Source organism: Agelaius phoeniceus, chromosome 2, assembly GCF_051311805.1.
Source record: "Agelaius phoeniceus isolate bAgePho1 chromosome 2, bAgePho1.hap1, whole genome shotgun sequence".
Taxonomy (NCBI): Eukaryota; Metazoa; Chordata; class Aves; order Passeriformes; family Icteridae; genus Agelaius; species Agelaius phoeniceus.
The window spans coordinates 70,140,688-70,155,726 of NC_135266.1; the positions used below are offsets into that span (position 1 = coordinate 70,140,688).

Sequence of the window (15,039 nt, forward strand, 5' to 3'; positions counted from 1 at the left end):
CGTACTAAAGATTTGGCACTATTGATTACAGCTTCATAATTACTTTCTATGTACTACATAAGTTTCAAGTAAGGTGCTCTACTAGAAAGATCCATTTTTTTTGGGTGGTATTTTTCATTAGCACCATTAGCAGTCTCACATGGCTTTTGGGATCCACTTTAATCTCTTGATCTCTTTCTAAACAGAGTTGTTTAGGTTGCAAAAGACCTCTAAGATCATCAAGTCCAACCATTTACCCAGTGCTGCCAAGTCCAGCACTAAGCCCTGTGTCCCTACACATCTTTCAAATACCTTCAGGAATAGTGACTTCCCCACTTCCCTGGGCTGCCTGCTCCCTTGCTGGACAACCCTTTTGTTGTTTTTCTTAAAAATTAAAGAAGTTTTACTTAATATCCAAGCTAAACCTCCTCTGATGCAATTTTAATTGGTTGCTCAGCCAGATGTTCTTCACTGCTTATTTGGTTCTCTTTCCTTAACTATCACTCTCCTCCTTTCTAGAATTCCACTTTCTTTTGAACAGTTTGAATCTTGATGTTTCTTCAAGATTCATGTTCAGATGCTATCTCATCCTGCAGCACACTGGACAGTTTTCCCATAGTGATCTCTTATGAATGGTAATGGAAATGGGATGTTGTCAAGCGTGGCACAGACACCATGCTGTTCTTCCAACATCCACAGCTCTTTTGGGCTGTTTGCCATAGTTTTGGGGTCAGCCATGGAAGTTTCTTTAACAGTGTATTTTCCAGATTGGGAGCATTGTGCTTCATGGGAGGTAATGTAAAAAGCCTAATCCAAATCCACCAGTGTCTACCATTATTGAATCCTGGGCTGCACCAAAAGCAGCATGGCCAGCAGGCTGAGGGTGATTCTCCCCCTCTGCTCTGCTCTTGTCAGACCCCACCTGGAGTGCTGTGCACAGTTCTGGTGTCTCCAACATAAAAAGGTCATGGAATGGTTGGAGCAAGTCCAAAGGGTGGTCAGAAAGTTGGTAGGAGGACTGGGACACTGTTGGGGGTTAGGTTTTGTTTTTTTCTATTCTTTCCTGTGGAAACCTGTAGAAACCTGTAGAATTTCTTCCCATTGAGTTGCTGATTGGAACTGACAGGTTTGAGACAGGCAGGCAAGGGGAACTCTTAGTTTGTGGGATTTTTTTGGGGGGGAGGTGGCAAAGATACCGAGAGATTGAGGCTGAGAGAAGGTGCTAAGGGCAGTTCCTGGCTGGCTCTCATTCTCTCGGCATGGAGGGGAGACAGGCTGCAGGCATTGTGGAGAGGATTCACCACCACAGTGAGGCTCCGGCCCTGCTGCCTTCTCCTACCACCACCGTGACCCAGTGGGGAACCCTGCCCTGCCAGGACACCCTGCAGTGCCACTATTTGCCGTGGAGTTTTGGGACATCCTCATTCCCTGCCCCAGGACTTCTGCTCATTCCTGCTGTTTCCAGCCTGCTGCTTCCAAGAGTCCTGTCAGGGGCACCGAGATTGCCTGCCCAGGGGCTTTGTGAAGCGAAGCCTCCCCTCCATCCCTTGCCGTCTCAGCCGAGCCGCCATCGCCATGTGCTCCCCGAGCCCGCGCCACAGCGCCCCCTGCAGGCCCGGGGGAGTCACCGCACCCGTCCCGCCCGCCGGGCGCAGCAGCGCCCCTGCTGGCCGTGACCGGAACTGCACCGAAGGTTCCGGGCTCTGTTATGTGTTAGTGCCGTAGTTGTTGTTGTTTGTTGCTTTATTATACACACCAGAAAAGAACTGTGATTCCTATTCCCACATCTTTGCCTAAGAGGCCCTTAATGTCAAGATTCTAATAATTTGGAGGGAGGGGGTTTATAGTCTCCATTCCAAGGGAGGCTTTTCTGCCTTCCCTAGCAGACATCTGTCTTGTAAACCAAGACAGACACCTCTCCTGAGAAGACAGATAGAGAGATGCAGTACTGCAGTTAGCTGGATAGAAACTTTCTAGCACAGTTCTGAGTACTAGATAGAAGGCATTCTTTATTACAGCATGCTGGAAGATATTTCCTCTAATCGATGCCCTGAGTGTCAGGTGTACAGTTTTTATCAAAAACACTGATTACATGTTCATTAGCTATCCCCACTTCCTTAACTTTATTTCACACAGTCTCAATCCTTATCAAAGTCCTTCTATTGGTTCTTTAGGGGTCATCATCAAAGTCCAGCGTCCTTTTCAGGGGGCTATTCTTTGACCCCCGCTTTTCATTAAGTACAGCCAAGATTGTTTTGCTTAACTTCTACTATTTCAGCCTTGCAGAGCTGAGCTGGCATCCTGCTTGCATTTTGCATGAATTCTGTTTGCCTAAGTTACATCCTTCATTTATTTCTCCAAGGCTGTGCTGTTCTGTTCTACTGTCCTTGGTAAGAAGTGTTGTTCCCTATCAAGTGAGTGAAATGCTGTTCTAGTGCCCTTATCAGGGGCTGTTCAGCCTGGAGAAAAGTTTGTGTGGAGACCTCAGAGCAGCCTTCCAGTACAGGGAAGCTGGTAAGGGACTTTTTGTCAGGAACTGTAGTGATAGCACAAGAAGTAATGCGTAAAAATTGAAAACGGAGGAATTTAAGTTAAATATTAGAAATTTTTTACTCTGAGGGTGGTGAAACACTGGAACAAGTTTCCCGGGGAGACTGTGGATACCCCAACCCTGGAAGTCTTCAAGGACACATTGGATAATGCTTTGAGCAACCTGATTGAGTGGGAGGTGTCCCTGCCTACAGCAGGAGAGTTTGGGACTGGATGACCTTTAAGGTCCATTCCCAACCCTTAACATTCTGTGACACCCACTGCATCCATTTCATGCTGGCATCTCTTGCTCAACCATGTTCTGCAGAATCCATCAGCTCTTAGAGCTGGATGTGTGTTACAGCCGAATGGATGATTTAGTCCAACCCTGCCCCTCAGTTCTCACTCCCAGGGAGCATCAGGAGAAAAAGAAAAGCCGAGTAGCTTTTCAGCCCACGCCAAACGAGCGGCATGAGCTGTTTGCAGGGAGCTGGCCTGTGAAGCCCCTTCCTGCCCCACGGAGGCGATCTCCGCGGCCGTGCCCAGCCACGCGGTTCTCCCGCGCCCGGTGATCCAGGGTTCCACAAGCCGGCCTCCCCCTCCATCCCGCCGTAGGCTACCCCCAGCCCACCCCCTACACACGTAGGGCTTTTCCCACGTGGAACAGTGAGCGCCTCCCATTCATTGGGAGGTGCGGTGGGGCGGGCCCGCGCAGGAGATCTAAAGCGGCAGCGGGGAGCGGGGTTCGCGGCTGCGCTGCCTCACCGCTTGCCTGAGCCCCCGGCTGGGTGAGTGTGGGACGGAGCGGGCGGGGGCTCCACGCGGCGCGTCCATTTTGCGGTGCGGCGTGTAGGGCGCGGCGCTCCTGGGCGCTCCCAGGCGCTCCTGGGCCGCAGCCGGCCCCGCGGCGCGTCCCTGCCGGAGCGACCCCCTCCCCTCGCCTCCCCTCGCCTGACCCCCCACCCCCTTCCCTTTTTTTGCCTGTCTCCTCTGCGGTGCCAGCAGCGCCGCAGGGAACGTGCTGTGCTGGAGGTGAAGGCCCAGGTGCCGTGGAGAGACCCTGGGCCGTGCCCCTGAGGGCCTTCCAGGGTGGCTCCCGAGGGGCTGCCATGCTGGGCTTTGCTTCCTTCGTCAAATTGCAAAAGAGACTTAGAATTTGCCGAGAATGCGGGTATCGCCCATAGGGCTCATAGCCAGGCCCGTATCCCAGGAGTTCTTGCAGCCTGCTGCTCCCGAACCTGCTCCTGTGAGCAGGACAGGGAATTGTCTCCATTTGGTCTGTCAGCGCTTTGCAGGCAGCTGCTCTGGCTCACATATGGGTCTTACCGTTTTCTGCATGTGTATGAATGTGGGTGGCAGATGGGGTGGAGCAAGGGGAACCCACTAAAAATCCTTAAGAGGAAATTTGTATGCAGCTAAGGCTGGAGAGGAAGATTGGGACTACATAGGAAATTGCTAGTTAGTTCTGTTGTCATCTGCTGGAAACCTTAGTTTTGGAGCAAGGTGGTGTTTTTGTAGGTGCTGTATAGATTAGTGACAGAAAGGCAGTTGCAGCTCTACAGAGGCTGCTGATCTGGGCTGAAGAGCTGATGATGATGGTGCTGAAGGTTCATGAGTTAGCTGGCTCGCTTGCCTGTGGTCATTTGCAAACATTACTTTGTGCTTGAGCTACGACTGCCTGGTGACGTCCAACATCAGCTGAACTAGTGCATACCCTACCCTGACTCCCTTTGCCCACCTCTGTGGACTCTGCATCGCCACGGGGACTAGTGTTGACGATGTGGTCACACGTGGCGATGCAGGTGTCATGTGGGACCCTCTGCAGTGGCACAGCAATGCCTCTTGAAGCCATTCATTCACTCGCTGATGCTTGACTGGCTGCCATCTCCAAGTTAGAGGCAAATACAATGAAATCTTGGAAAGAACAGCCACTAATTTATCTTTCTGGTCAGGTGCTCTATGGACTTCTGTCGCCTTCAGTGGCCATCTGGACACATGTTTTGGACAAGCTTTCCACGTAATGCAAAAGACTGTGTAATGGCACCGGGTCCTTAGCTGCAAGTGCTGAACCTGGCACAAAGCAGGATCAAGCTTGTGCATTGCCACAAGTTTTGAAAGTTACTTTGCATTCAAGTACTTCAAGTATCTTGCATTTTTAGTGACCTGACAGGGTCAGACCTTGACTGTGCTCCATCACATGCGCGCTTTAGATGGTCACCTTGGCTTTGAAATAAAGCCTTTTCTTGGGCAGGGGAGCCAATTGGTGTTTAGTCCCCGACTTATGCCACTTTGGTGATATTTGTAAAATTTTGAGTCTTGCTGCTTGTAGGACTGTGCTTAACAGTGAGGAGGTGTGTTCAGAAGGCACTTCTTGTTTCCAGTGGGCTGTAACAAACCCGAGGCCTGCTAGGCTTCTACATCAGGCTGTTCAGTCGTGCGTGTGGTTGAGATGCAATATGCTCTTGACTCCTCGTGGAGTATATTCTTGCAATATTTTTTATAAACAGAAGGCATTATTTTAGAGAAGAAAAAGCTAGTAACTGTTTAACCAGTTACTGGAGAAACCAGTTCTAAGGTTATTGTTGAAAGATTTGTCACTCCCTCGTCTTTTTTTTCCTTCTCTTTTCCCTTCTTTTGTTTTCTTCCTCCTTTCTTCCTGTGTAATCTGTTGCCATGTGGCAGGAAGTGTTCATTCACATGGTGGTGTGCCTGTGTTCTGTGTCTCTGCTTTCAGTTGTGTGACATGGCAAATGGTTGGATTTGGTCATCTTGGAGTTCTTTTCCAACCTTAACAATAGCATGATTCTGAGATGACAGGAGCAAGTTCCAATCTAGCTGGCGTTGAGCACAGTTGCTGGCCTGGTGTGTGCAAGAGGGAGGAGGGAAAAAGGAGTAGTGGGAAAAGAAGAAAAAGCAGATGAGAAAGAAGAGAGGGAGAAATATGGCTAGAGTGCAGGAGGGCAGGGGTCTTATTGCAATTAGTGCCTCTGCTACCTTTAGTTCACTCTTGATCTAGCAAGTTCCTCAACCTTGAGAACAGGTTAACTAGACTTTGGTAGCCTTTCAGAAATGTCCCTTCCAATTGTATCCCACCTTTAAGTGAATAGAAAACAAAGTGGTATGTTTAATTTTCTTCTCTTGACCCATATCTGTGATGCTAAAAGCATCGGTGTAGAGTGGGGCAGGAGGAAAAGAGAGTGAGTTACTTTGTCTGCCGATGTGCTGAGGAGATGCTGGCTTGATCCTGACAGGATTTATTGGCTCTGCCTTCCAGTGGTGACAAAGGTGGATGGGGATGTGACACAGCCCCTTTGCTGCTCCTGAAGGATGAGCTAGGAAATCGTGCTGACTTAACTCTATATGAGGAGAAGCTAGTGCCACTGACCATCAGCACCATGAGGCTGTGTGCCGTGGAGAGCTGCTTCAGTGCTTCAGGCAGATTTGCTTGGGGTCAGCTGCAGTCAGTGCTGACCCAGAGTTAGTGATGCTAGTCATAGTTTCATTTGGGAGTGCTGATGTAGGAGGTTTATTTGGATGTGTACGCAGCAGGAGAAAATGCACTGTACAAGAAATTACTGTGATTTGATAAGTGAACTGTTTCCTTAAGCTGAAGAATAGCTTGCTTTTGTCAGGTGACAAATTCTTAAAATAAACTAGTTGGAAAATGCATTGTTGAGTTTGTAGAACAAGATTGTTTTGTTGAAGTGACTCTTTTATAAAGCAGTTTCAGGTAACAAAGTAAATAATGTGTTGAATCTTTAAAAGATTTTCCAGAGGGAATTAGTTATCTGAGGTAACCAGAATGTAGTCTTCTGTCATTAGGTTGCTGATTGAACTTTACTGGGGGTTGCACACTGCCTGATAGCTGGTTGATGACCCATGTGATATAATCCCCAAGCAATGGATGCTGCTGCATGCCACTTCATTTGTTTTTCTCACTCCAAAAAGTACACAAAACAGGATGACCTGTAACATATGTGATGTCAAGATTCTTACTGTTTGTCTCACATTGCAGGGACAGGCTGGTTTGTGTGCTTATAGCTTCCAAAAGCCCTTGGGGAGGCCCTTGAGAAGAATACAGCACTTGGCTGATGTGGGTTGAAGTGCAGAAGTGCTGTACCATTGTGTGTCTGTCCGTGCTGACCCCAGGTGCATTAGGCACAACTGTTCTGACTCTGCAGTTGGCTGGGAGAAAGTAGCAAAATGTTCTGGCACCACAAGCAAAATGAAGGCACAACAGCCAGAAGTCATCAGCTGGATCTTGGATTAGGGTGGAGGTGCTACATCTTGGAGGAGAAAAACAGTAGGTGCTTGTTGGAGTTTTGGAAGCGAGAACTTCTGTGAGATGGGAGCAGAAATTTGGCTTCTAGCAGCTTTGTAGTTCAGGAAAGGTACCAACACAAGCAATACAGTGAAAAGTGTAACAGCTAAGTAACTGGAAAAGAGCTGAAGCAAAATGCTTATGCTTTGCTCTGGAAGTGGTAGGATCAGTGCTTGGGCAGTCCTGAAATCACAAGGTTTTCTCCAGAAAACACTATTATTATTATTTTTGAGGAAAGCAAGAACAATCAGGAGCTATTGCTCTTGTGAGAAAAGTGTATGTCTGAGTTGTTGAAACCCCTAAGACTATTAAAAGACTTTCACCATCTTTTTATTAAGTGTCCACAGAAAGACCAGTCAGAATTCATCAAGGTGTTTCTGCTTCAGCTGGGTTTAGGTACAGTCCTGTTTTCTGTCTCGTGCATCTGTCTGGTGGAGTTTTTGTAGATGTTTGCTAGAGTAGTGCAGTAACTACTACACTAGTAATAGTTACTGGGAAAAGCAGGTACCTTTGGAGGGCCATAGCTCCCATCTTTCCTCCAAAGGGAAAAAGTTCATGCCTGGAGGTGCCTATCTTAGCCTTACAGAGCGGGGTGAGATGATACCCTATGTCTGCTTTGGAGTGGGCTGAAGCTAGTCAAGAGGAATCCTACCCCTCATAACCTGGTTGGCATGTGAAGAAACATGGATGATCCCCCAAAAAAACTTATACAAGTGATGAAGCCTCACTGTTGTGCTTTGGCTGCTCCAGATAAACCGTCACAGATGTTACAGCGTTTTTGAACCTGTTTTTTCCTTCAAAGGAAATACCTGGAGAGCAGAACAGCATGGTGTGGGGCACCATCAAAAACACAACAGCAGTGCTTTACTTTTCATGCTCCTGTTCAGACCCTTGGGGGAAAATGGTAATTATCATTTGTTTCACTTACTTTGCTTTAAAACCACCTATTTTCTTCTGCAAGTCTTGGCACAGGGGAGCTAAGCAGAATATTTACAGCCAGTTGTTTGTTTCCTTCTTGCTGTCACTTAAAGCACCTTGCAGCAGCAGAACTTCTTATACTTCAAAGTTTCTTGTTCTAGGTAAGTGACATGGGGAGAGATGGCACTGTACATGTTCTGAGAGGTGTTGCATTATACATTTCACCACACTTCTCCAAGACTGTCATATCTAGGTCTCTGTCTATTCCCTCAGTCCCATAAACATAATTAGGTATGATTTCCTTTGATGCCAGAATGATGATGTGGAAAAATATAACATTGTTTTAACAAGTTGAGCAGACTGGATCATATTAGTAATTTTTCTCCCAATAAAAATGTATACTTACTCCAAACACTGCATTTTGCTGATAGGAACACAATTATTTTTAGGATAGCAGTATAACTTCCCTTGACAGGACTGTGTGCTGGGTGGCTTCACTTACCACTGTTACTGGGTTGCAGGAGCATTTCTTGGGGCAGACCAGGCTTCTGCATGAAAGGCAGGGAGGTGCAGGTGGCAATTCCAATGTATTCAGAAAACTGAATAAGATAAGATTTTAGCCTATAGATTGGATAAGTACTACACTGGTGGGGTTGAATAAAAAGTAGACGACATCTGTTTTTTTTTCTCACAGGATTTAATTACTTCTCTAAGTTGACTTGTGCTTCCAAGGGAGCCTGAAAAAGCTTTCTTCTTGGAGATATGTGGGTTGCAAGGCCTGGTTTTCTGCCACACAGATGGCAGAATAAGCTATAGGGGTGTCTACAAGGTAATGCATGTCCTTGTGCAAATCAGGGAGCTGAGTCTGCATGGTATTTTGCAGTGGCCTCATGTCTCGGTTCAGGCCAAGTCTGCCAAGTTTTTGCATTTCTTTCCTCCTGGTATCCCTGTGTTGTCCCTGCTGTCATTGCTCCTTCAACTGTCACATCCAGCAGCTTTCTGCCCAAACCCCTCTTGGGGCTGGCCAGCGTGCAGGATCCTTCTGTATGACACTGGCAGCAGTGAGATGTGAAATATGTGGTCATGGTCTGGCTCACAGTTTGGTTGGTCAGTGTCATCTTTGCTTTTCGAGGGGAAAAAACCTTTAAAATCCCACAAATTTTATTAAGTCTTGATTTAATCCAAAAAAGGAGCAGGAAGTCTTTTGTCATGCTTTTGATAGAAGTTCTGAGATAAATACGAAATATGCTGTGTTTGTATGCCTCTTTTCCCCAGTCCTTCCCTATATCAGCAGCCTTGTAGCCATGATTGGTTGGGTCAGGTGGAGGCAAAACTCTACTTAACAGCTTTGCTGTTCTGAAGAGGAGAAAGCTGAATGGTGAACGTATTCCTAAGGAAAGAGTATTTACCCAAAGCAAAAAATCCGCCACACCTACCTCACTGTGAAATTTAATTCCACATCAGTGTTCTAGCACTTTCCTGATGAGATTTGTTTAAGAATATATCAAAACTAGGTTGTCATACCAGTGTGTGAAAACAGGAATGGTTGGTTACCCCACTGACATATTAATCAAACATGATGCTTGTATGATTTGCCATGCTCTGTACTTAATTTAGACTTAAATGCCTAAAGCAGATGCAGTTTTCCAAGGCATTTTGTTGTAAATCAATCAGTTTAGGAGCTCTGAAGTCTTTGCAGTGATGGCTTGTGGGATAGTATGCAAAACACCTTTGAGACTGATTTTTTTTTCCACATGGCCCCATACTTTTATCTCCTCTGCTCCACCTCCTTGCACCATCCTCAGCTCCTGTTTTTATGTGTGTGTGTGTGTATCTAGGCTACACTGATGTAGGCATATCCCGTTGACCTAGCAGCCAGGTTTTGTGACTGACCTGCACAACCAAGTCCCATCCCAAAAGGACGGTCCCTGGTGAGGCACATGTCATGGACTGGTGGGGAAGGGGAGTCGTTTCCTGGCCCAACAAGATGGAACATTGCCATATCCCAGTTACCCTGGGAGTGTGGCCACACCATTGGTGCTCAGCATGCCCCTCTGCCTGCAGCTGGGCTACCCAGGCTGCCTCATTTAGGGCTTCCTCCTGCAGAAGCTTCTCATGCTGTTCCAAGGCAGCTGAGGCATTGGTGCATCCAAGTCATGCACTGTTGTCTCATTCAGCACTGAGTTACCCTGGTCAGTGGGGTAGGTCTGGTCAGTGAGCAGTACTAGTTGGATCAGATGGTAGGATTCAGTCATTGCTTTCATTCCATTGTGTGTCAGGGCACTGCCTGTTAGGGGAAGGCCTTTCTGAAGAACTTGACAGTAGGAATTACTTGGAAGAGGCACCTGGGGAACTGCAGACATGCAACAGCCTCTCTGCTGCAGGAGAGGATGTGTCTGCTGCACGCACCAGCCAAGCAAGGGGTGTGAAGTGCTTGTCTGTGCCTGCAGTGATGAGCACATGATGCTTGGAAGGAGCTGATCCCTCCCCAGCCCGTGAATTATGGCTGGAATGTGGGAATACTGAATCTAAAGCAAACATTTAAACTCCTTTCACAGTCAGCGTCTCTTTTGTATGGTGTAAATCAAAGTTGCAAAAAGCTTTAGTATTAGGTCTGTAGTCATGCAAGCACTCTCAGAAGGCTGTAATATATTTTTTAATTCAGCTGGTGTGTTCAATGAGAAATTAACTTCAGTTTCTTCAAAAAAGGAAAGTTTTTCTTAATTATTCCACTGTGTTGAGTCATCCTCCAACAGCCACACCAGGGTGCAGAATTGGCAGATCTCACTTGGAATTCGGTGTAGGGCAAGCCCTTGAATGGCCTGCAAACCAGTGGAAAAACTCCTAAATTAACAAAAATGTATTCTAATTACTTTGCTAATGACTTAGTTTTGATTGCAGGAGCCTAAAGGAGTGATGTAGCATATTTTGAATTTTCACAGAATCCTAGAATAGTTTGGATTGGAAGGAGCCCTTGAAGTTCCATGCAGTACAATCCACCTGCCATGGGGTTATTCAAAGCCCTATCCATCCTGACTCTAGATGCTTAATTGGCATACCCAGTTACCCAGGGATAGCAAAACCTTTCTCAGAAGCCTGCAATAACCTTGGCATAAGGCAAGGAGCCCTGTGACTTGACCACATACAATTTCTGTTCCCCTTCCTCCCTGAATGAGTGTCCAGCTCAGGCTGAGTACTCCCTTGTGTGAGCCATTCCTCTGAAGTTTGTTACAGTGTGTTTTCTCTGAAAAAGGTATTCAAACTCTTCCATCTCATTTACAAAAACAACACTCCTGCTTTCCCAGCAAGGGAACGGGATCTTTTACTTCAGTTCAGCACCCTTTATGGTAATGGAGGAAGTTTTTAACTGGGACAGCATTTTTTAAATTGGGACAGTTTTTTAATTAGTTCAGCAGTGCTGGGAGCGTGCCTGTTTGAGAAGCATCTGATCTGCAGACATGCTGATCCACAGGGGTGGCCACAGGTCCATGGCCCAGCCTGTCACTCAGGCAGGATTCTCATGGATTGCTTGACAAGGGTGACCAGGGTCTGCAGCTGCCTCATGTTCCTGCCTCCAGCTGGAGCTGCCACTGCTCTCCATGACCTAGCTGCTGGCCTCTGCCGGTTCCCTGCTGCTCAGGGATGTAGGAAAGTCCAATTGTTTATACCCACTTTGATCTGCCCCTTGTCTGCACCTGAAAGTCCCAATTTGGCTCTGCCCTTCGTTCCTGGTAAAAATAATGGTGTTTGGGGAAGTCTTCTCTTTCCTTTCTTCTATCAGTCTGATTGGATGTGTCCCATGTCTGTACAGGATACTTTTTGTTCTGCATGAAGGTTGGGGCTCTTAATGTTTTGTTTGTTTCCCCAGTATTGTTTTAATAACAAACCAACTTCTGTTGCTGTCTAACTTACTTCCTTATCCCCTAAGGAACATTTCCCACCTTCTTCCAAGCACTGTGCTCCAAGGACCCCAACTGGTTTATAATGAATGACATTGCCAGGGCTTTTGGCTAAGCAAAGTTCTGTCTTCATTTTATCTGGGTTTAACGTGACAGAAGCTCACTTATTTAATATTGTTTCCCCGAGCATTATTTTTTTTCTGTTCAGTACCAAGGCTGAGTCCCTGGCAGATCATGGATGATGGGTTGTTTCAAGTGAATCGCTGTCAGTCTGTCTCAGGCTTTCATTTGGGAAGTTTAATTATCAGTGGAGATCCCCTTTGGTGTTATGACAAATTGAGGGAGTTAAATCAAGCAGTTTTCTTGCACGGTGTAATTTGAAGTCATGCTGAGGAACTGTTTGAGGAGACTGTACTAGAGCTGATGGGGAGACTTCAATTAGATGCTTTTTCTTCAGAAAATAGTGATTCATGTAATTAGAGAGGTGTGATGCCCTTTAATGGCTAGGCAGGAAGACAGTTCCTTAACTTTTTTATTTCTGAGGAGCTGTGGATGGCAAATGTGCTGCTGTCCTCCTCAAAACATCCAGGTGCTGTTTTGAGCTGACAGGATGTTACCAGCTGAAATTTGAGGTGCGGGCTAAAAGGGCTGAGGGCACTGCTGGCACCTTTCACTGGATGGTGCTTCTCAAATGGGCATCTATCCTGGAAAGTGTCACCTCCCTCTCTTCTGCCCTGGCTGCTGTTTGTGGTGGCCTACCATTTGGTCAGCTGTAGTCACACTGTTGAGTTTGTTTCAGTAGTGGTGGTTTTCAGCATGATTCCCCAGGTGGTTATTCTGGTACAGATATGGATGATAGGCAGTAGGCTGGGGAGAGGAAGATCTGGTTTCATGATTTAGCCCTGCCAAAACAAACATGTTGTCTGGTTGCTCCTGTTTTCCCTGTTTTGAGGCAGGGTGCACTATACCCAGTTAGAGTTTAAAAGGCATTTCTCTTACCTGTTTTTGCAACACTTGGGTGGTGGAGATCTGATATTGTACCCTGTCCCAGCCTTCCATTGTGCCCACAGTTGGAAAGTGATTGGAGCATCAAATTCCCCACTGCAAATTAAGCATGATATGGTGTGTGTTTCTGCAGTAGGGGAATTAGTGTTTATCCAAACTTTTCCTTGTTGAATGGCTTACTGTGTGACATGTTTGATGATAATCACAGCTAGAGCTTTGTGCAGAAGAAAGGGCATCACAACTTCTATTTTGGAGATTTTGAAGCTTGAATTCTGAGTGTTCGAAGTACTCTTCTCATGACTTCCACAGCAGGAACCTCCCTCCTTTTGTCAAAAATAACTGCTCATTTCAAAATGGATTTTGTGTATCATCACAAATAACCCAGATTGACTTTTCTGCAGGTATTGAGACAAAACCAAAGTTTGCCTGCTTTGAAATTTTGGGGAAGTTGAGAATTCCTATTTGAACTTGTGCAAAAGGATGGTCTTTGCCATCTTGGAAGTTGTCCTGGGATGAGAGGATTTTCTGACCTTGCTACAGCCAGTAGCCATGACAGTTTGGAAAGCAGTTGAGTGAGCTGCAGCACCCTGGCATTTGCCCATGGCAGTAATTGAGCACTGTCCTCGTGTCCAGTGGGACTCGGTGGTCACCTTTCAGTAATTGGTTGTTGGTCAGTGGGTGGTGTAGGGATTATAAAGAGCACCTCACTGCTCCTTTTCCAGTGGAAGAAATCCTCCAGGTCTGTGAGACACCTGAAGAGGAGTGGGCGATGCTGCTTTGAAAATGTTCCTAATACTCGGGAGATTGAAGAACAGAAAGCTGCAGCATGCCCAGCTGTCTGTGACAACGGGCTGGTCTCCCAGCACCACCTCCCTAGTGGTGTTAAAGGGTCTGCTCAACAAAGGAGGGTAATATGATCCCCTTCAGACAGGCAGTGTGCCTTTAAGCACATGAAAAAGTTTGGGGATTTTTGTACACTGCACACCCACTCCTGTGCATGCCTCTCTATCTTTATTTAATGTGTTGTTTGTATTTAACTGCCTGGCTCCTTTCCTCTGAGTAGCAAATGCCTTGCTAGTGGCTGATCTTGATTTTTAATGACAAAATTGGCAAAGAATTTAACATTAATGTCCATATATGTATATAAGTATATACACTCGAACATAATCTAGATTTTATGCATATATCTGAATAATGTATATTGAGATATATGCATACATTTGCACACATATTAAAAAAAATAATGATAATCAATAAGGGAACAAATTTACCAGCTCATAGACAATACCTTCCTTTTATAGTTAAAATACTTTAGCAAGACAACATCTCCTCCCACACAATTAAACAAATGCAAAGAATTGCAGCTACTTTGGTGGTTTTGGCTTGGACTCCCTGCCATTGCTGCTGCTATAGTGAGATAACTTCCACCTTTGCATAATGCTTGGTCATGCCTTTGCTTTCACTGGCCTTTTTGCTGGTGGCTGCATCTGCAAATGACTACAGTTGAAGTCTCTGAGTTGGTCTCAGCATCTGTCTCAAGTGTGTCTTCCCTAAACTGCCTGCCCTCTCCAGCATAGCTGATGGGGACACTTGCAGCTGCTTCAGGGACACAGCCAGATGCAGCTTAGGGTCTGATGCCACATCCTTTGCTTCTGTTTCTAAAAGTCTAGAGACAGGTGCTCAAATATCTGTTGGGAAGGCTCAGCATCTTCTGTAGTCATCTTGCCTCTGCTCTGTTGCTTGTTGCAGAGTAACATAAAATATTGGAGTTTTCCAAGGCAAGGCATTTTGGAAGGATGTATCTGACACAATTCTTGCTTAAAACTGGAATGCATCACACCGAGGATTGATGTGCCTTGGTGATTTGGTTTTCTGAATGATGCTTCAGAAAACATTCAGGAGATGTAGTTTGGTCCCTTACTTTATGATCTTTTGCTTTTAGGAGTCTACAGTCAAATCTGACACCCCAAAAATACCTGTAATGCTAACAGCAGTAGTAGGAGTTGAGGTTTTCCACCTCTTTTCCTCTGTAGGACTTCTGTGTGAATGATGCTGTCTTGGGAATGGAAGCAGCAAAACCAGCCTTTGGAAAGGGCTCCCAAAGGGGTTTGTTACCCATGTATTGATCAACTGGTTGGCATCATCACTACATGCTTGTTTGGGAACCATGTTTGGACTAAAAATACAGGCTGAAAACCATTCTACATTGTCAAATATACCAGCACCAGGGCAAGCTCTTTGTTCTGCAGACTTGTAGCAGTGATTATACAGCTGTATGAGGGATATTTATCCTCAGCATTCTTTTGGTCTTCAACAAATGTCAGATTGTCCATGGGACATGACTTTGCTGTGAGAGAAGGGTACTGATGGCAGTAGACATTTCCATGT

At 46.0% G+C, this 15,039-nt stretch overlaps 1 protein-coding gene across 1 annotated transcript in view; it reads left to right on the plus strand.

The window, feature by feature from the left end:
- Positions 1 to 3,143: 3,143 nt before the first annotated feature.
- The window catches only part of SLC7A1 (solute carrier family 7 member 1), a 37,675-nt gene continuing 25,779 nt past the window's right edge, over positions 3,144 to 15,039 (plus strand). The window contains exon 1 of the mRNA XM_054654793.2: positions 3,144 to 3,296. The gene's annotated coding sequence lies outside the window, so the exon portion shown is untranslated. The remainder of the gene's footprint in view (positions 3,297 to 15,039) is intronic.